The sequence below is a fragment of the Cebidichthys violaceus genome, unplaced genomic scaffold, assembly GCF_023349555.1.
Source record: "Cebidichthys violaceus isolate CVI_PGR_0920_01 unplaced genomic scaffold, fCebVio1.0.p SCAF_2, whole genome shotgun sequence".
Taxonomy (NCBI): Eukaryota; Metazoa; Chordata; class Actinopteri; order Perciformes; family Stichaeidae; genus Cebidichthys; species Cebidichthys violaceus.
In genome coordinates, this window is record NW_027176372.1 from 11,633,617 (window position 1) to 11,655,977 (window position 22,361).

Here is a 22,361-nt window from a genome sequence, read left to right on the forward strand (position 1 = left end):
TGACTTTCATTATTTATTCCTTGGCTCCAAAAGCAATTGTCTCTGTTGAATTGGATGTGACATACAATCCCGGATTTGTTCAATACACCTACACAGACTCGAACTGTAGTCACTGATGTGTCTGTAAATCTGTGTGTTGTGTAAGACATAAACTGAGCAAGTAGGAGTATGTTAAACAGAAGAGGCCAGAGAATGGAGCCTTGGGGAACTCCACTAAGGCCGTGGTTACACTTTTCTTTTTAATGTACAGTAACTTCTGACACCCGATGATGCCAGGACACATTAACTGTCAAGTCTTTACGTTCCGAGATCGGATCTTTCTTGCACTGGGATCCGAACAAACAGACCCATATGCCGAGGCGGTCTGGCTCGCATTGAGTTTGCATCTCTGTGAGGTGTATGCATGTGGGCACAATCTCGACAATTTATTAAAAATAACGCATCACCCCCCCCCCCCCATGGCAGTTCCTCTCAGAATCAGAATCTGAATCAGAACCGTTTATTGCCAAGAAAGTTTTCACCTACCAGGAATTTGTCATGGTGGAAGTGCATAACATTAAACAATAACAAACAAGCAATAACATCAAACAATCAACAACAATACAATAGAATATAAAAGAATATAAAATATAAAATAAAGAGCACAACAAACGGATAACAGGACTGTAAACAAGTGAAATGTTAAAAGTGTCAAGTGTGTATAAATAAAGAAACAGGGATGAACAGGGGAGTGTCTGGAAGAAAATTGTTCTGGGGATGACAGAGTCAGTGGGGGTCCCGGGCTTTGTCGATGAGCCCGACTGACGACCAAGCGAGAGCAAAAGGGGAGAGAGGGGCTGTAGCTCATCTCCAGCTAAGTTACTGCTGATAAAAACCCTAACATGTCCTTATATTGCTGCTTCAAAATAAAAGCTTTCAAATAACAAAATATCAGGGGACTTTAATTGTGAAGAATTTATAGGAAATTAACTGTGTTAATCCAACATATTACAGCTGTTCTGCTTGAAATATATCCGATCACTATCCGATTAAGCAGGTCGCATTGAAGCGTCAAGTGCTGGCACACATGGGCGGACACAGCTGAGTTTTGATGTGGCGCACCGATCCCAAAAGTCACATTGAAAAGATCAAGTGTAACCAAGGCCTTAGTCATTTGTGTATAGTCTGATGTGTAATCACCCATCGACACAAATTCAAACCAGTTTGGCACTGTGCCCGAAAGTCACCCAGTTTTCCAGCGTGTCAAGTAATATGTTGAAAGGAAGGGAAAAATAGGGAAGAAAAAGGCTAATAACAGGCATGCCGATTTCAGAACATATGGCACACAGAGCTGGATAGGTGACTGCTGAAATATGCTGATGGCAAGCATGAGACCCAGAAAATCCAGGGAAGTTGGATAAAAGGTTTAAAAGTTGAGCAGAATTTGCATACGTAGGCAGTGGGAGCAAAATAAGACCCTACATTTCAGCATTAAATCCCACGGAATGTGTCGTTTTGCTGGGGGAATACTTTGATGTCAAAAACGCAGCGCTTACTGTAACATATCCTATGTAAATGATAACACTGGAGCATCTACTTTTTTCCCCCCATGCATTGATATGGACGGTAATGACCAGCTATTTGTCTACTCACAGTTGACGGCATTAAAGCACATTGCTCCTCCATCTGGCTGCTCTCTGTGTTATGAATTATGCCGTTTAAATGAGTTCCCTTCTTTAGACGAGCTCTGGGTAGGGTCTGTGGAGAGGCATCTAATGGCAGCTAAATGAATTCATGCCCAGATAAGGCGTAGGCTGCAAACACAGCAAAGCAACAACAGCTGTCAGAGGCAGAGAGGGAGGCAGAAAGACACAGGAGGGGGGAGCGAAAAGGGACCAGAGCTGGAGAGAAGTACAAAGATGTAAAAACAAATGGAGTGTGTGAGCGGAAAATGAGAAAAAAAATCTGTGCCGCGCTATCTAGCCTCTCAACAAGTGAGTAGGTGTGAGGGAGAGAGCAGAACACGGAGTGACATTAGTTGTGAGGAAATCTATTGATTGCCACAAGCAGGCATTATTCTCTAAGTCAAGAGACTAAGGCAGATAAAGGAGGGGAAAGTGATGGATGGTATTTGATGTGATTTTGAATTCCTCCTCCTGGGGTCCATTGATTTGTATTGCTTGTGCTCACATTTGGTGGCTAATATTTAATTTTACAGGGGGGGAAAAAACCTAAATTTTGCCCCATGCTATCCATTTGCTAGTGGCCTTTTACACCGGCGCCAGAGCTGTTGTCACTGTATGTTCATTTTAATAGGAAGAAGGAGGAGCCAAAAATAGAGATCAAATCCATTCATTTCTTCCTAGCACGATGTGTACTTTGCTAAACTGCTGCTGACGTGCAGTCATTCTTTAGCCCAGAGCAAGCAGAGATACGCCGGAGGGGAGAGGAAGGGAAGCAGAACATACACCAACAAATGAGTAGAGGGGGGGGGGGGTGGCGGCAGCTCGGCGATGGAGGGAAGCATTTATGTATGATGGATGAGAGGTGGAGTGGAATGCAGACTGTCAGATGTTCCCTTTATCTCTCTTATGCGTTTTTTTGATAGGCAGAGTGGAGGAAGGTCGGACAGGAGGAGGGTGGGAGGGCTGAAGCGCAAAGATGGAGGGCGGAGATGGAATGGGGGGGAGGGGGGGAGTGAGGGAAAGAAGGAGGAGATGCCATCACATGTATCACCTGGCAGAATGTTGCTAGCACCTCTGCTCGTCTTTAATGAGGCTAGGAGGAACATTATGCAAATGAGCTTTAATGGAGCGTGGACTACAGCCCCAAGGCAGGGTCACCGATCGCTACATCTCCCTCTTCCTCCTCTTCGTCTCCCCATCTGTCCGCCCTCTTTCTCTGTCCTCCTCATTGTTGAAAATGGTCTGTGTCCTCGGCCCCGCACCCGTCTCCTTTTATTAATTTTCTCCCTAATGCCTTCCCCATACTTCCCCATCTCCCCTAAATTCACCCTTGTGTTCGCCTCTTCGGCTCACCCTCACACCGTCCCATTCTTCTCAGAGAATGAGACTGTGCCATCGATCTCCACTTCAGACATGCTGGCTGATCAGAAGATTAATAGGGCCCTCATGATGTAAAGATGAGATTCATTGCAGAGAGCCTGCTTTAAACTAGCATCTGGTGAAGAGGAGGAAATGAGAGACAGAAGAAACACAAGCAATGAAGAGACGGAAATGAGAGAGGGGGGGAGTCGCAGAGAGGATTCGGCACGTCTCAGATGGAATTTCGAGGGGCCATTCCTGAATGATGGCTCATCAAGCCTCATTCGGCGCGTCACATCTAATTGCTTTTAGATCTGTTCCTATGGAAACTGCAGTTCTCTTTTAAGCTGCTGAGGGGGGATGTTTCCTCACCTTTTCTCTTGGGGGTTGGCGATAGAGCTACATGTATGGTTTGGAAGAACACTCTGCAGAGGGATGAGCTCACTGGGCCTCAGAGAACAAGTGTGGAGTAGATATGAGAGCAGAGAGTGGGATAAAGGCGTCGCATTTCCATTTCGCGCACATGGAAGTATTGAATGCATAACTCGTTGTCACATGAGACAATAACAAACAGGAATAAAAAGAATGAATATGCATTTGCAAGCATGTGCACAAACATACTGTACGTGTGTGTGTGTGTGTGTGATACGAACACACACAAGTCGTGAGACAGAACCCCCTTGGCTGACGAAAAGATGACTTCTCTATTTAGCTGCTTGTGTACAGCACAGCAACGTACTTTCAGTTGTGTCTCTAAGAATCTCTCATTGGTTACATCTTGAAGCTACAAAATAACAGTGCTGCTGCAATAAAACAGTTTTGCCTCATTGTGTGTTACGTGATAATAGTCTGGAGGTGTTATTATAGAGGGTTTGTAAGAGCAGATGTTATGGATTCTTGTGCTATTGCTTCTCTGAAAGCTCATTCTTTTATGTGTTTCTTTCATTCCTCTGCCACAATAATGTGTTGTTATGCAGCCGCCCCCTAAAGTGATGGATGAAAGTTTAGTAATTTGGTCATGATTGATAAAAAATAAAACAGGGAAAGAAAACAAAGAGAAACATTTGTTCTCCACTAGCTTTTTTTTTTATTCTTGTTTTTGCTCCAAGAATGTCAAATATTTCCACATTTGCATAAGCCGCATACAGTACATCTCCGGAAGTGATATATTCATGGTGAGTGATGTCAGTGTAATTATATGTAATTATTTTTTTCAAATGAATATGCCTACTCTGGTATAAAATGCCAGGCGGTAGGCAAATTGCAGTAATGTATACCACTATTGGAGACATATTACCAAATGTATTGGTAATGATAAGGTAGTGTCTCACTATGTGAGATGTTTTTTTTCTTATGGTCTCCTAGTAGGTTGTGGTCTCAGCAGGTGAAAAGGACTGTTGGTGGTTTTGGGGTAAACAGTGATTGTATTTGTATCCTGCCTTTGCAGCTCTATAGCTTAAGATTCTGACCCAATGAAATATGCATAGCTTTCTAAATCGTTTGTTGGTTAACAGAGAGTAATGAGGCCAATACTTAGCTGGATTAGGAATTCCTTAATGGGAATCTTGTAACTATTTTTTTTGCTGGCTTAGTACTTCTGGATTCATTGTGTCAACCACCATTAAGTACACGTCAAAGGCAGGAATTTTCAGTGAAAGCAGTGTCTGAAGATAGTTCAGTTGAGCGTTCGTGCCTTGTTCAAATGAACAACCAGTTCCCAAACAGTGCATGTTGTGGCTTAAAAGGGGAAAGCCATAGGGACTTCCTCTCTCCCCCAGGGGGCTCAGTTCCTCAGGTCCTTTCATTCATGCCTTCACGGGCAGCATCATAGAAGCGGAAGCAAATCCCTTATTCTTGCAGCCCTCCCTTCCCTTAGCCAGTCTAGCATGAGGGGGACACTGTACAGGAGCTCTTCATTTAATTCCAGTCTCTTGTCTTCATCTCAGCCACTGGGACTGATGACAGAGGAGGAAACATGAGAGCTTTCCTGCCTTCGTTTGCATCCTGGTATTCTGTTTCTGTTGGGATTCCCAAAGTTTTCTTTCTGGGGTGCCCTGTGTCCTCTCAAGAGGAAGTTGGTGAAAGACAAGTTGCTGATTACTGAACTGGAATAAGAGGACAGGAGACAGCAGTCACTATGCTCATTTTCTGGTACCCCAAAAATAGGAGACAGGACGCATACTTGGATTTGACCCACAGAATGCTTGCCTTTCACAAATATTTCACCGCTGACTGACTGGTTTCCAAAGATACACTTGGAAACCACTTTTATCATGTGTCAGTGGTTCCCAGGCACAGCAAATCTCCTGCTCTTTACCTTTCAGTGAGTAAAGCAATTTACTGTTTGGCTACCCCCTAGTGCCTTGCACTCAAAGTGTATGAACACAGTGCTCGAGACACTGTAGCATCAGTTAGGTAATGCCTGTCTACTTCCAACTGAATGCCTTCTTTATCATGGCCAGGTTAAAAGAATGAGCCACATTCTGCAGACTTAGGGACTGATGCTATGTTCTCACTACAAGCGACACGCTTCACTAGAGTGCAGAAAAAAGTTGAGGCAGAAAGTTGAGTTGCTATGTCACTCGTAGTGAGAACATAGCGTGAGGATTTGGGTCCAGCTTATTAACTCCTCTTGTTGTCATGCACCTCAGCGCTCGGATGTTGGCAGCCCATCCTGTGGTGCTGCTGGGTATTTTAGCACATTAGCCACATCGGTTATTAGAGAGACCCCGAAGTCCTGGTGGTAACATTAACTGTTGGCATTCATTCAGACCTCCCTGATGGAGGTGCGTCATTGTGGTCCCCATCAAAAGGCAGAGTGGTGTTCAAAGGGTCTTGGCTATAATCTCTGCTCCCAGGGCAAAGAGTCAGCTGCTACTGGTCGTCCTGGTCAATCCCCCCAATACTAGAGAGAGTTGTCACAGAGCGAAAGCCCATTACCCAATCCAGATCATGACAAGGAGAGGGTTTTGGTTTTTAGATTGTCACCTATCGTGGTACAACCTATTCAAGCTTCTGAATTTAAAGGACGGCTTCCAGAAGTGGTGGAAGGAGAGAATAGATGTTCCAGTACGCTTCTCTGTCGGTTCTGTGGTCTTGTTCTTGCAGAGAAAAGGTCAGTGGCACAACCTGTTAATTCTTGTAATGATCAATGTCTGTGGTGTGATTGTTTTCACAAGAATGATACTGCCCTCTAAGTTTAAATCAAAGTGTGTTCATTCCTCAGAGGCAGTTATTTGTTATGTACAATCATCCAGAGTACAGGAATTTCATTATTTTCTGAGGGGCAGGGAAGCCTCTTTCAAAGATACAGGTTTAGTTGCTGAGCATCTCTTCCAACACACACATGTGCCGTCTCCCTACGTTCTTCCTTTTTTTCATCTCTCCTTTGCCATCTTTCCCCATCTCGTCTTCCTTTCTCTCTTCACTACCTTCTTCCTCTGTGTGTAAACTGGCAGCCAGCTGTTTAGATAAGCGGATGTATGAATTCCCCCGAGACCCTCATCATGGCTGGTTGCCTTATCAAGGTCAAGAGAGTGCTTCGCAACACTAACAGCCTTTTATCAGCATATTACGCAAATGCAGAGGAAGACGGGGAAACAGGCCTGTGGGCTAGACTTTATTGGAGAAGCTTGTAGTGTTTTTGATGACAGGCCATGAGCGTGTTTAATGGTCCTTGTGCTGAAGCTCTTACCACACAGACCTGGGGATCATTAGGGTCTAATCTTTAGCCCCTAATCCCCCAGTTCTACAGCGGACTAGCCTCGCTAGCTGACCTTGTAGCTATGCCTGCTCCCAAGCAAATCCTCAACCTTGACTTCGCTTATTCTGTTTTTACAAGAACCTATCATAAGACTGACCCTTACATTCTTCCTAACTCCATCTTGAGGTGAAAAATCAGTTCAAATACGTATAAACACACAATGTGTGAGACTCAATCATTTTCCATATCAACTGTATTTACTCCTCCCCAGTCCGAGCCAAGCATGAAACGGTTAATGGCGTTTGAGGCCATGGCTGTAATTGGTTTTACAGAGCCAATCAACAGGATGGTTAATGTGATGGAAATTAAAAACAAAACTGTTTCTTTGATGTGTTTCTTCTAAGCCTGACAACGGGGAGTGAAGGTTAAAACCCAATGAGCGTAGTCTTTAAACAAGAAGCTATTTAAAAATCAAGTGCAACACAACTCAAGTAACACCAATCAGGACAGAAAGGATAAATATGTCATTACATTTTTAAAAAAGCAGCACAGCCTTTGAAGAAATAGAGGCCCCAGGGTATTTTTTCATTAGTTGGAGGTCAGAATCCGAGGCTGGGAAGATTGATTTAAATAAATAGATTTTTACTGTGTTACCATGAGATAAGTTATGTTATATGTATGTTATAGGCATGAATTAAATTATCATCATCATCATCACTATCATCACTGCAATTAAAACGCTCATTCTCATATACTTAATGCCTATTAATGAATGACTCTACTGCAGGTCCCCATCCTCCCATTGGTAGTCTGCCTGTCATCTGCATTAGCAACAAGCCGTAGTACTAATATGACCTCAGCGTGGTGAGTCTTCAGAGGATCCATGTCTGTAAAGTGTCAGGGTTGAGTCAGTCCAAATTGCTCGCTATGGGCCACTGGCCCTGTGAGAATTGGGGGCATGACAGTAATACCAATCCTATGACAGAAATTAAAGGAAGGAAACACGGCCAAAACAGGATGTACTGTATTTAATGGATCCAGTTGAAGGTTGGAGCCGGTGGTGCTGTAATTGGCTTGTTATATAGCGGGACACAAAGATTGAAACAGTGCAATTCCAAGCGGGGCACACATGTCCAGGGGGCAAAATGTGGAGTGAAGACATTTAAATTTGTTAAACGCAGGTGTAACTAATGACTTAAAAATTGCTGCATTGCATTGGAGCTGCAATGGAAACATTGTTAATGTTATTATTATTACAAAATATCTGCTGTGAAAAAGAGGTGGGAGCCTGATTCAGTTGGGAACAATAAAGAAACGAGTGCTCTGATGCTAGCAAGATTTAGAGATGGATGGATTTTGTTACTTGTTTCCCCTTTATTGTTTTGTTTTATTCTTCCACTTGCTGTTAAATGGATATGTGGGGATGCAGGGGGATTTTCTTTTCAGCTTCCAGAGGGATGTATGACAGAAACAATTTGGGGAAAAACTTGTCTGAGCTGTAATTTATCATTTAAAGATTTATAATTTAGGCTTTAGTAGATAGGATTAGGATTAGAAAGGTGTGTTTGATTAAAATTTTCGAAAATCCAATTCATCTGCCATCCAACGTCTGATGTGTCTGTCAATCTGACAATGTAGCAAAGCATTGATGCTGTAGTTTCAATGCTGTGTATGGAGAACACAGCTTTTTCCTTGGCATGTATTGACTGGAAAAGGTAATGTGGATGTAATGGGAGTGTCAATTTACAGTAAATTCTTACACTATTATTCTTATACGTTAACGATGGTGTACTTCGTCTTATTGAGAGGAGGGAAATCCCACATGGAAAACATCTAAAAACACAGATTCTTCTTTTAATCTTGTTAAGATATGCTATTTCTGCAGGTGCATAATATGTACACGGTCCACCTGGGACCTGTCATATTCCTGCCTGAGTAAATATACATATGTAATACATTTTCTTAAGGTAAAAGAAAAAAAAATCTCTTCTATTCTAAGAATAGCAAAAAAGGAAGCTTGATGCTCCTCTTATATCAGTATTCTTCAGGTGAGTGCTCAGTGCCTCATCATATGCATTGTCCCTACAGCACAATAATGCAGTCGAATGCGAAATCAAATTCTGCCAATCCATCCTCATCCCGGCTACAGTATGTTTGTTGCGCTACTGTGAGGCAACAGTGCTAAAGGCGCATACATCAATTAACGTGGTGAGGACAGGCTCCAAGAGATGCTGGTAGGTTCGCAGGTTCAGCCAAACAGCGCTTATCTCCAGCTGGCAGCTGGACGTGGCAGAAATAACTCAATTTAATACCCATGGCTGTTGCGTGATAATGGCCGCACTCCTGTCACGATGGGAGACTTCTCACCTCCTTAACCCTGCTGCTCCACTCTTCTACTGCAAGCTGCTGGCTTTTAGCCGGAGGAGGTAAAATTCATATTGTCCTTCCCCCTCATCAATCATTCTAAACATAACATTTCCAATGCTTTCCTCTCCATTCTTCTCCTGGTTTGCCTTAAGACAATATGGTTGAATTATTTCCATTCGAAGCCCAGAGTTATTCGTCTCACTGCCATGTCACACACCCATGACTCAAAGTCACGCTGGCGCCAAAAACACTGGGGCTCTGGAGAAGCTTTTATTACGCGACCACAATGAGAGCCTCTCAGGAAGAAAGACAGCAAGGTGACTCATAGCCAATCTAAGTCTGTCATACAATATTTGGCCAGTTGAAAGGGTTTCAATTCAGTCACTCTCAGACATGAGGGCTCACCCACAATACAGCAGAGAACGTTGAAAAGTTACAAATAACAAGTCTGCCAACTCTTAGTGGTCGAGCTTTTAAAAAAGTTTTTTTGTGGCAGGGCCTTAAAAAAAGGCCAGAGCCTTCTATCTAACACCGTCTCTACAGTTACTGCGTCTGATTATTTTGTTGAACCCCTGACCTTTCGTCTTATGAAACAAATCCCAAACAAGAAAACATGTCTGAATGTCAGAATCACCAAACTGTTTCAGGGATTTTAAAGAAAAAAAAATCTTCTTAAAGGAACAGTGTGTGGCGTTCAAGATGATCTATAGACATAAATGGAATATGATATTAATAAGCATGTTTTCTTTATTGTATAATCACCTTAAAATAAGAATCGTTGTGTATTAATTACCTTAGAATTAGCCGTTTATATCTTCATACGGAGGGGGTCTTCTTCAAGGGGGCGGTCCGCCGTGTTTCTACAGTAGGCCAGAACGGACAAACCAAACACCGGCTCTAGATAGGGCCATTCACGTTTTCACGTCAGCCACTGTACTTCTTCTTACACACTTGGCACACTGGAGAAGTTTCCATTGGTTTCAATCTGCAACGTCACAGCTGGATCAAATCTTACACACTGCACCTTTAAGAATGATTGGTGAATGAGGCACTAACTTCTTGTGGAAAAGAAATTGCACAATTTAAGCAAGAGTTCTGCGGTAAGTCGACTACTACTACTAACAAATGGTCCATAGCAAACCATATAGTGACATGATCCTTTAACCTTCTATCTGATTAACATTCTAACCGCTTTAGGCTTTTTTATCATTGAATATATGAGGTTGGTAACAACTCAGCGAGATAATGCAAACAACCTGCAACCATTCCTCAAGCCGAGTGTGAATCAATGATCTACCAGTCAAAATCACCCATGATGCATCCTTTCATTGTTATCTCGAGGGTAGCTTTGGATGCACAGTGTGTTAATTTATCATATATGGAGAACAGAGCAGTCTCCCTCCGATTTACATGAACAGCGGACTGTGGCAGAGATGTAATCAGAATAAATCTCTGCTTATCACTTATGATGCTGAAGTGAGAAATATGTTATAGATAAAAATGTAGACGGGGGCTGAGCTTACTGCCGTTTATGTAGCCCAAAGAAAGAATGTTGTACTCTGTTGTTCTGCTTAGCGACCACAGACAATGTGATATTAATTGGGTGCTCTGTGTGGACATCTTCCTCTACTCTCCCTCCCTCCGGCACTGTGTTTGTCTCGCTGACCCCTACACACACACACACACACACACACACACACACACACACACACACACACACACACACACACACACACACACACACAGAGGGCTGATAATGACTGTGGCTGCTGATCCAATTCAATGACCATTAGGAGGCATAATGTGTTGCTGCCTTGTGCAGTTCTTGTGCTAAACATGAACCACTGTGCTCCCTAATACCTAGCGGTGGTTGGACTGATTCTCTTAGGTAACTCGGTTTCTATCAAGCTGTCCTGAGGAGGTAAATCAATACAGGAGCCGTTCACTTCATCACTTGGTGCCTGTGCTTGATAGTCACTAATTCCTTCATGGGTTATTTATTAACCCACGTCGGGAACTCATTGTGCATAATTGTAGTTTATCTATGGACAAAAACTTGGTGCCTCCAATGCCCTAAAAATGTCATTAGCTTCCAAACCAGCAGTGGAAGCAACTCCATCACAGAATCAGGTATGTCCGTATGCTTTATTTCTGTCAGGCAATGTACACATTCTCACACAAAAATACATTTTTTTTTGGGGGGGGGGATTGAGTCAATGTTAATGCATATAGCAGTAGTTAGATCACAAGAGACAGAAGCTTCAGAAATAGCAGTAGCCTACAGTTACAGCAGCTTGGGCTCAGAGTTCAACAAATGTAAACTATATTCATAAATCACGATGCAACCTGTAAAAAATAATGACGGAGTGCATGCATTAGTTGCTTTTCCAGTAAATATGTAAATATACTTTAAACATTTAGCCTAAAACCAGATTCTGGTTAAACACATGAGCTAAACCATAGAGCCAGCACTGAACTTCTGGATAAAGGAGGTAAAATATTTATATATATATATATATACAGACACAACTGAATGAGTGCAAGCAGATTTGGGAATCTATTACAACTAAAGCTGATTACATCTATTTTGAAGCATGGCCAGCAAACACTCACCGTCTAGGTAGCCAGGAAACGATTATATTCTTCCTTAATCCATGTGATTACAGGCAGGTGGTTTGGATTAGAACTGTATGGATAATTTTTACAATCATGGACATCAAAACAAAGTACTTTTTTTTTTTTTCATTCACCTCAGTCAATATGCTTTCCTTGAATCAATACCATCCACACACCATGAGTAATACCGTACATCATCCGTATTTTTGACCTGACTGGTCTTCCTCCTGCTTAGACTCTAGTTAACCTGCATACAGCCCAGCCTGAGTAAACTTAATGGTGATGGAAGTTGGAAAACAGCTGGGGAGTGGCTGTTGCTGACTCACAACACAGACCCTGTGACCTGAACCGGCCGTCTGAAAGTTACCCTGCCTAAAAGCCTCCATTAGACGACTCTGAAGCGTGCGGCTGCAGCCAGGAAGGCAAAGCTATGACTGATGCAATTTCATGCACGACAGTGGTCTCTGCAGCTGAATTTACACTGGGTGCCGGGCAGTAAAAAAGCCAGACAGAGCAGAGGCAGACTGAGGGAAGGGAAAGGCTGAGCAGACAAAAGGTGTTTTACCAGGCCACATCAAATTATTGAACTCCATTTGCAGTATTATCATTGCAGATTAACATTTTTACGAGCGTGTGAAATTACCCGTGAACGTCTATCGCCCCGCGATACAATGAGGCACACGAGGCCCATTCCGTGCACAGAGCAGCTGAGAATAGAGAGGCAGCTTCTACCCAACCATCCAGTCGCAGGTTCAGGCAGTAAAAACGTTTGCAGCCCTTTAAAAAGACTGGTCATGGTACTGGAGCGTCAGCCTCACACCAAGGTCACCCCTAGAAATTTACAACGAGCTCCAAAAGTTGCTCGTCATACCACAAAAGTTGGTGGTATTATTTACTTCTTCATCAATAAATCCAGTGTAACTCAAAGCCCCTCTGTTGTGTCCTGTTCTTGGTTGTAAAAGTACAAAACTTCAGCAAACTGCTGAGCCCAGCACTCCTGATAATGAACGGTGAGGCTTTTTTTATTCATTGATCTCTTTACTTCCATAGCTCGTAATCCTTGGAGAGAGAGTTGGACACCGTATACAGATGTATTTCCTGTGGCTCTCCTGGAGTGTTGCTGTGTAAAATTGCCAGACTTATCTTGATCACTGTTCCGGAGGACAGCTTTACAGGGGATGAGAGGATCACGAGCCGGAATGAAGTTTGGTTGGGCCTTTTTTTTATTATCTTAAAGCACATGTGGAGGGGGGGGCGGACCGCATCAGCGCATCAGAGTTCTACGGTAAATACGCCACATTAACAACAATGAAAGAATGTATCCTTCTAGACACACAAGAGGCTCTGCGCACACAGAGAGAAAAATATCTGCCAACCATCTGAGGCTTGCAAAACATAAACAACAAGGACAAATATATGCTTACTTCAAATGCCAGAGAGGCGAGCCAAGCGTGGAGATACTAGGATCGCTTTGGTTCACAGAGCTTGGCTGACATATAGATAGATTTGTATCATGGAGACACAACTGAATTTGATTCTGACAAGCTGTCTCCAGTTTGAGCCTTTTGATTCTCAAACATGGGCAAGGTCACTATTGAAAAATGTCTGTTTCTACTTACATGTTAATGTTCCTCCTGGCTGTGAAGTAACTACACTGTCACACCTGGGTAACAAAATCAACAGACCCAGGTTCAGCTGACGCTAATACGGTATCTTCATTTTAGGAGTTAAGTAGGTTTAAAGCTGGTGTTTTGCCACAGTGTTGTGTCAAATTCAGTTTCCCCTCATTGATTTGTGTTATGACTCGACCTAAACCCAACCGTAGTGCTTAACTCAACCAGTCTTCATAATAACGAGTCGGGCGACTTCTTGTATTTGAGAGAGGTCAACTTGTTCGTTGAATCAACTTTAGGGGGAGTAATTAGTCCTCGCTGAGTTTGCATCTCCCACAAGTACCTAAAGAAATCAGTTATTGCAGGCCTAACCCCAAATGACTCTAAACCCAATAAGTTATCTCCACACACGTAAGCATGACCTAACCTAAGACCTAATGCCAACAACAAAGGGCAGATCTACAGAAAGCAGCCTTTGAAACATTCTCTGAAGGGGAAACAGACTTTGACACATGACCAGCAGCAAACCAACCACCAACGTAAAGAGGCAATCTCATATGATAAAGTTTCCCACTAAATTTGGCTGCATTCACATGAAATAAGGGAGACAGCAGACAGACAGCACCTTCTGGACGGCAGGGAGGAAAAAGAAGAAAAAAAAGAATTCAGGAAGGCAAATCAAAACACGCATGAGGATGTGAACGGCTAGATCACTCCTGCATGATAAATAGAAATGCATTTCTGAGACTCCAGCAGAACTGTGCCTTGAAGCTTGAGGGGGTCGCAGGATCGATTCTGCACAAAAAACAGTAAAGAAGAGAGCGTTGGCCAACAACGAATTCTCAGGTTGTAGGATGCCGTCATGCTTGCATGTCTTCTAGCCATGCTCCATGACTGCTGTCACATGTGATTTATGATCCCTTATGCCTCAACACGTCACTATTTATCAGCGTCAGCACAATTATTGGCCCTCGCTTTGCATTGCATGTGGCTTTCCCCTTGTCAGATCAAGCCTACGTTTCGTTTCTCTTTACGGTATACAATTCAATACAATTCAACAACCTGTGATTCGAAAGCAGCAGCATCCACCCAAAAAAAGTGATGTATTAAATTTGCGTAGAGAGCCAGCTGTGTGTTGTGACAGTCTTGATACCATCCTGTTGTTGCTCCTGCTGTCAGGCAGAGGCCAGGCCCCTTTGTTAAATGCCCCAGTGTTGACAAGAATTATGACCGTGAGCAGAATCGAAGAGCCCAGACAGATTTCATTCAGCACGCACTGATGACTCACGGCCTCAGAGAAGTGACTTCTAATGTCACACGCCCGGAGCGTTTCAAAGCCGAGGCAGAAATATAACTACAACGCTGCATCCACGTATTCATCAACTCAAGGGGCCGTGGCACGGTCCAGACAAAACAGCCAAAGTCAGCCTCGCAAAGAGCTTTAGGTAAGGGCAACGTCAGAGATACATCAACAAAGAGAAAACACAGAAGCAAATAAGTGGTAGTGAACCTGGACATGGATTTAAGACTCAAGGGCATTGTGGGATATTTAATGCTTTGCTGGTGGGCATAAAAAAAAAAGAGAATTAAAAAAAAAAACTAAACCAAAATTTGTCCGAGATGTTGACTCGGATGGAGTGGGAGCAGTAACCCCACCTACTTCTTTGATTTACAGATTAATATTTGATTTGGACAAGGCATTGCCGGATTGGTGGAGACACACACACACACACACACACATACACAGTGTGTGGCAGTGTTGGGCAAACAATAAAGAAACCAGGAAGAGATGGATGATCTGGCAGAGTGGGACTAAAGGTCAGGACTGTAGATAACTCCACATCTTTCATTATCCGCCCTTTTTTGGTATTCCTCTCCCTCTAAGTGACCCTGTCACACATTCCCTCTGTGCTTTAGAGCATTTACTCCAGGATCAAGCACCTCTGTTACCCTCATTTAACAAGGGGCCTCGAACCAATTAATGTATGGGTGTAATCAACATAATATATTACACCCAACCAGCCATTAATGAGGTAATTCAATACGTAGTATAATGCATTAATTAAGAAATACTTTAATCTACACAACACATGGGCTCTATTACTTTGAACTCAACTTTGAGAGTAATTTCAAGAAAATTATTTCTATACTCATTAAGATGCATAGCTATTCATCAAGGTGCTGCAAAATAGCATGCGATCAGCAGGGGTTTCTCTTCTCTTAATTATAAAGTATGCTTGAGTTATTATATTCACAGTAATTGTGGCTGCAAGCTCAACACATCATACCTGAAGTACACGTAGCCAAGTGACAAGAGTCCACAGCCATGCCGGAGGCTTTGTTAGACCGCACAGCAGTGCTTTGAGCTGAATGTTTACTAGGTATCATGTTTTCCATGTTAAGTTTGGTGTGCTGATTTGCATGCGTTCCGCATATCAACAGATAGACACAACTTTAGCTGGACAACGTCAGCACGCAGTTTGACACAAACTGCAAACAGTCTGGGTCAGAGGGCGTACCAAACGGAGGTCGCATACCGAGCCGAACGCCCTGGACTGAACGTTTTGAGACGGATACACGTACCGTTCCACCCATAAGGGTGATCCATCCAATAGTTGCCAACCCATTCCACTCAAAACAACAACCGAATGCCATGATGGATGCCAGAGAAAAAGCCAGATGATCCCCAAAGTCAGTAGGATTTATCCTCTGGGGACCATAATTATCTGTATAAATACATACGTAAAGTGGTGGACCGACCAAGCGAACGATGAAGCCATCCCTAGCTTGAATCTGAAGTGAATGGAAAACCCAATTTCAAAAAGTTTTCTATTCTAATGTTGCTCTTTAGAAAACGTATTGTCCTCAACAGCCACATATCAACTGCACTCACTCTCACACACACACACACACACACACACACACACACACACACACACACACACACACACACACACACACACACACACACACAAGCCATGGCACCATGTCTAAGTAATTCTCCACAAGATGCCAGCCTGAGAGCTGAGTCCTCCTTACTAATGCATCACATGCTCTCCTCAACACAACTGATCACGGCTGGCTGACTAACTGGCTGGCAAACAGCTCAACCCAAAGCCCCGCGTTGGGATTGAACACGCTGGCTGCTATCAAAGCCGGCGCGCCACCCGAGGACATGGCCCTGCATCAACATGGCTGCCATTCGTGCAGCGTCCTCAGGTCTTCCTCCGAAGTTCAGAGAGAGACCGAGCTCGTGGGGGGGAGGGGGGGTGGGGCTGAGACGGGGGCGTCTGGGCTGAGAGAGACAGAGTATGTGCTGTAGGAGTGAGGATGAAGGTAGGATGGATAGATGCTGCTGCCAGGACCTGTCAGCGGTGACAAATGGATGTTGCAAAGATAAAGCAAGTAAGACATTAGAGAACAGTGATGTGGTGAATCACTGGTGTGAGCGTGTGTGTGTGTGTGTGCGCACCTGTGTGTGTGTGTGTGTGTGTGTGTGTGTGTGTGTGTGTGTGTGTGTGTGTGTGTGTTTTATGTGCCTTGTCTGTGTGCCTTAGTGATTGCGTGGGTGAATGAAGGGGAAAGCGAGTGTGTGCGCGTATAGGTGTGTCCCAAGCTGCAAAGGTGCCAAACACTGACAGCAGCCCTCCAAGATGGGAGAGTGCTGGGAAATTGATTTCGGTGGTGTCTGAGGGCGACAGAGATGAATCTGTGTGTCTGATTACAGGAGAAAAATAGCAAACACCATGAGATAGAAGTGGCAGCGCAAAGGATACCAGGAAGGAAGGGCAGTGAAAGGCAAAGAGAGATGGAGAAAAAAAGAAAAGAAAAAAGAATAAATGTTTTTCCAGATATGTAAATGGATGAACAAATCAGAAAAAATGAAAAGCAATCGGTGTAGGGCACCAATGCATTACTTAGGAATGTGTACAGTAATGTGATTATTTTCTGATGAGTAATGTCGAGGCTGATTTATGTCAAGTCGTGGTTTTGATTGATAGTTCTGCAACACTGGATGGATGTATCATACGTGATCAGGCCATATTGTGCTTTGATTATATTTAGATTATATTTACTTTGTCATATAGAGCAACGGTGGACTTCACATGCACATAAATGACAAACAATCAATCGTATTGCACCCTGTCTCTTTACTGAACTGACAGTGAGCAGTGATCGTGGTGTGTTTGCTGTGGATATGGCTTTGCTAGATCACGATCAGAAACGGTATGTTTGCACACACAAGAATTTGGCTTGGTGATTGGTGTGTGACAAAAACACTGTGCAATAGTAAGAGCCATAATTTAAGAATAGAAAATATGAAATTTGACATTACAATATGATAAACAATCAAACAAATGAAGAGTACATTGAAACAAGTCTCAAAGAGTTTGTGTCCAGGGTGAGAGGGGTCGGCTACAATCCATCTCACCCACCTCAGGGTCCTGGAGGTGAACAAGTCAAGGAGGGATGGCAGATTGCAGCCAATCACGTTCTCCGCAGATGTGTGTTGGTGAGAAGGAGAAGACTACTACTGAGTCTTTCCTACGCTTTCTTAATGGTGGCTTCGCTTCAAATCAATCTCTGTCAGCACAGGAGACTTGTAGGGAAAAGCAGGCAATCCCAGTTCCTGCGGTCTCTACATGGTATCTCCACAGGCACCGCGCATGAGCTGTTATTTAAGGAGGCGTATGCGTCGGCTCTATGGCTTAGCTTCGGATCTCCTCAGTGCAAATTAATCTTTTTAAAATTCAGTGATTCGATTGCAGTGAGTCTGCAATTTTGATGGATGATTGAAATCATTTCTCTGCCTTCATTTGAGATACAGGTCCGCTACATGTTAGCTAGCCTCAGCCAAAAGATGAGAAATATGACTCCCAGTAAGTTCTTGTGTTCATACTATTATGTTATGGGTTCTTAGCTAACTTGCTAATAGCACTCACTAATCGTAAATTCAAAACTTAGCTTGGTTTAGTTGGATAGCATTTGTATCTATTTTTACACTTGTTGAATACAGAATATGTGACGTGTGCTTGTGTGTGCGTGTGTGTGAGTGTGTGTGTGTGTGTGTGTGTGTGTGTGTGTGCGTGTGGAGGTTGTTTTTTTGCATTGACAGAGCTCTGTTGAGTGACAACATGCAACGTAACGCAATTACTTTTCGATGGAGAAACTATTTATTTTTTTCCCAGCAATGTGCTGGGGCTACGTTTCATCAGCCCTTCTTTCCCAACTTTTTCTCAGTCCGGAACTTCACATATGATTTGAACAAAAGCTCATTTCCCGTTGAACATCTTATCTGGCGAGCCAGAGTGTCAGAGCAGATGCTCCGTGCTGCTCCCCACACATATAAACATATGGCTCCATCCAGAGAAGTGCACTTGTATGAATATTAATGCAATTCCACCATGGAGTAAGCCTCCTCACAAGAGGCCTGTTTAACTTGAGTGAATACTGATGGCATGCATTAAAAGTGATTTATCCCGTAACTTGGGGTGCTATGGGAATGAAATGAAAGATGCCCCCATCTTAATGTTATCACACTGTTGCCTCCGACAGGCAATTTCAGCCATCAGATAATGCTTTTATTGTGATGTCCTGTTGGTTCGTCAATACTCTCTCTTCTTCACCCTGTTCCCTTCATCATCGCTCACTCTGGCTCTCTTTCAGTCCCAGTCTATCGCGTACGCTTGCCTATTAAAATGGATCTGGCTAATTATCTGTTATTACGTTCATAACTTATAGTGAACCATATCTGGAGCTGGATTTTTTGGCATTGTGTCTTTGTTTTTGTTTTTAATATCCTCTTCAACTGAGTCGTAACCGCTTCCTCTCCATCGCTAGCAAAACAAATGGCTTTAATTTCATAGATTTAAGTCCACAGGTTTAAATTTTCTCTTTTCATATTTACTGAAATGAAACAAAACCCAAGTGTTTGACTTATTGTTGCGTTACCGACCAACGTGACTTCCATTCCCAGTGAATGCAGCGCCCAAAATAAAGTGTGTGAACATTCATCACAGTCAGATTTACTCCCAGACAAGCAGTGACTTAAAATATAGCAACTTATTTCTATTTAACAAAGTCACCCCTCTGCAACTTTGTTCTTCTTTCTTTGGGAGTGGGGTGTCACCGCACTTATCATGTTGATCACATAAACATGATAAATCTCCTCTCTCGGTTTTGCGGTCAGCCTGGCCAAGCCCCAGGCAACCCATCTGGGGACACTTCTGTTGGCCCCGGGGTCTGTTCGGTTCGGCCAGGGCTTCTCCAGCACACCGATACATGTCCTCACACTGTCCGCACATGTCCCTTCCACATGTGCATACCAAGCTGTGACAATGTTCCCAGATTTAAGATAATTCAGAGCAATGATTTATGTTCAATAATAATTAATTAATTTAAGGACATTGTATAGCCTGATACAACAAGACCGAGCTTGTGACAGTAGTGACTAAACACCTGAGGCTGGAGCGCCTTGGTAGCCATTTCCACACTGTCCGCTGTCAAATAAAGGCAAATGTACCAAAAAAAAACAAACGAAACACTTCATGTTGGTCAGGTTTTTGCTGGTAAACAAGACGTTGCCTACTTTTAATATTACGTGTGGGGAAGTGTAGAAAAGGGGACGAGGCTTGAGACGTAATTTGTTTTCAGTACAGAACGGCTCCTCGTGGTCGACCTTTATCAACCTTTAAGTCTATTTGCAGTAAAGGATCAAAGCTGTAGGCTAAGCCAGCTGTTTAATACCAGTAGCACATCCACACTTCCACAAAGTCACATTCACCTCCTGAGACGAGGCGAGGACGTACAGTAGACAACACAAGATATGGAGTAACCACGGGAAGACCGTCTGCTTTCGTGATTACATGTAAAGCTCGTCGTAATGGGTTCCACATCACTAATAATACAGCTTTGACTGCTGTGCAGAATACTATATGCATGGATGTGGCCTTCAGGCTTTAGTTCATATCAATAACCCAGAGTGTCAGCAACTTGTGAGAAGGCCCACACATCGCAGCAAAGGTCAAAGCTTCCCTGAATACACAAATGTGGTGAGCCAAGCGGGAGATTTTTCATCCGAGCTGAGGACTGGAGAAACGATACAGTGATCATCAGCGCTCAAGGTCTACATGTTTTATTCAGATGAAGAGCCAGCAGTACATTTTCTGCTTGTTCCGCGCAACAAATTAAAGTATTCAAATACCTACATCTGATTACTTTCAAGAGCCCACAGCTAGAGAATAAGATGTCAAAAAATTGGAAAGAGAAGGAAACAAAAACAGCTAACGGCGAGAAGCTACAGGTGCAGCTTTCTTTGAATCAAGTGTTTGTGTCAGACACGTGAAGCCTGTCAAACACACTTTCGGCCGCTGTGGAGGAAATGTGTAGACACGTGATGGTGCTTTCGTCGGTGATGCCCACATGAAGAGCAGAGAGAGGTGAGAGAGAGAGAGAGAGAGAGAGCCACAGACACAGAGTGAGTAAGAGTGGGCTCTGTGACGTAGCCGAGCTATAAATACAGTGTTCCAAAGGCCATATTGACATTCAGCTGCTGATTTATCTGGGAGTCTGGCTCTGGTTTATGAGGTTTTCATCACCCCTCACAGGCATATGTGATGTTATCAAACCCCCCCCCCCCCCCCCAATCTCGCATTGTGAGGAAGTATGTAATGAGCACAAATTGTTTCTATTTTGGCTACCACAATGAGCCAGTCAACGAGGGGTGGAGACTATAATGGCGAATGCAATAACTCAAATAATCGGTATAATGACAGTAATGACAGCTATAAAGTTGTTTTGAATTTTCTGCGAAGACAAGAGTAGGGGACTGATAACTGGAGCTTCTGGTTGAGTCATCAGTACAAAAGATGAGCAATCACCATCAAAAGAAATTCTGGTTCTCTGATAAAACTCAAAAGATACAAGCCCGTGTACAAAGAAGTCAACTACAATTCTCAAGGTGCATTTTTAGGTAAAACACACCAAGCTTTTCATGGTTTCCCCACCAACGACAGGTGAAAGATATAGAATACCTTTTGAGGGTCCAACACCAACAACTGCTGCAAGTATTCAGATTTCACTTACAGCTCCGAGTCTCTTACTGGCTTCTGCTCCATAGCAATTGTGGCTAAGATTCATGGGTATTGTAGTATTTAGAGCCATCACTTGCTTGCACTTGGGGGGGGGGGGGGGGGGGAATCAACAGGTCAGATAAAGGTCACAGTAAAGATCAAAGAGTTCTTTACGGAGAGAACTTGGTGATCAAACTTGCACTCTATGCTGGAGTAAAACATATTGCGTTATTTCTAGTTGTTGATGTTACAGAAGCTCACTTGGTGAGATGACCAGTGAAGATGGAGAGAGATGGCTCTGAGAAAGAAAAAGACTACAGCAACGACTGGCTGAGCTAAATGCTAATGTCAGTATGCTATGTTTTCAGATTAGACAATATTAGCATGCTGATGTTTAGCAGGTAATGTTTACCATCTATACCATTTAGTGTGTTTGCATGCCAACATTTACTATTGATCAACTAACACTTAGTACAGCTGTGTTGCAGTTTGCAGGTATTAATGTATTGGATGAATTAAAGTGAATAGAAGCCTACTAGATCAAGATTTCTCTTGGAAGATTGAGATCAAATCCCATAAGCAATTACAGCTATATACATTGTGATTTTTGGCATCTTGACTTCCTCACTGACGCGTCTGTTCTGTTGATGATGCAAACTATAGCTATTGTCAGCAATGTGCAAGCACTCCCAAGGTCACGGAGTTCTTTACTGAGAGAAGTTTGTATCCAATGCCTCCAGACACAACTGCTGTGGCTCATGCAGGGTTTCCTCTCTCTCTCTCTCTCTCTCTCTCTCTCTCTCTCTCGCTCTCTCTCTCTCTCGCTCTCTCTCTCTCTCTCTCTCTCTCTCTCTCTCTCTCTCTCTCTCAGGCCTGTCTTCATTATGCTGCCAGGAAGCATATGGCTTTGTGCTGACATTGTAATTGTATACACTTCCAACACCCCATATCTTATATTGTCACTCCC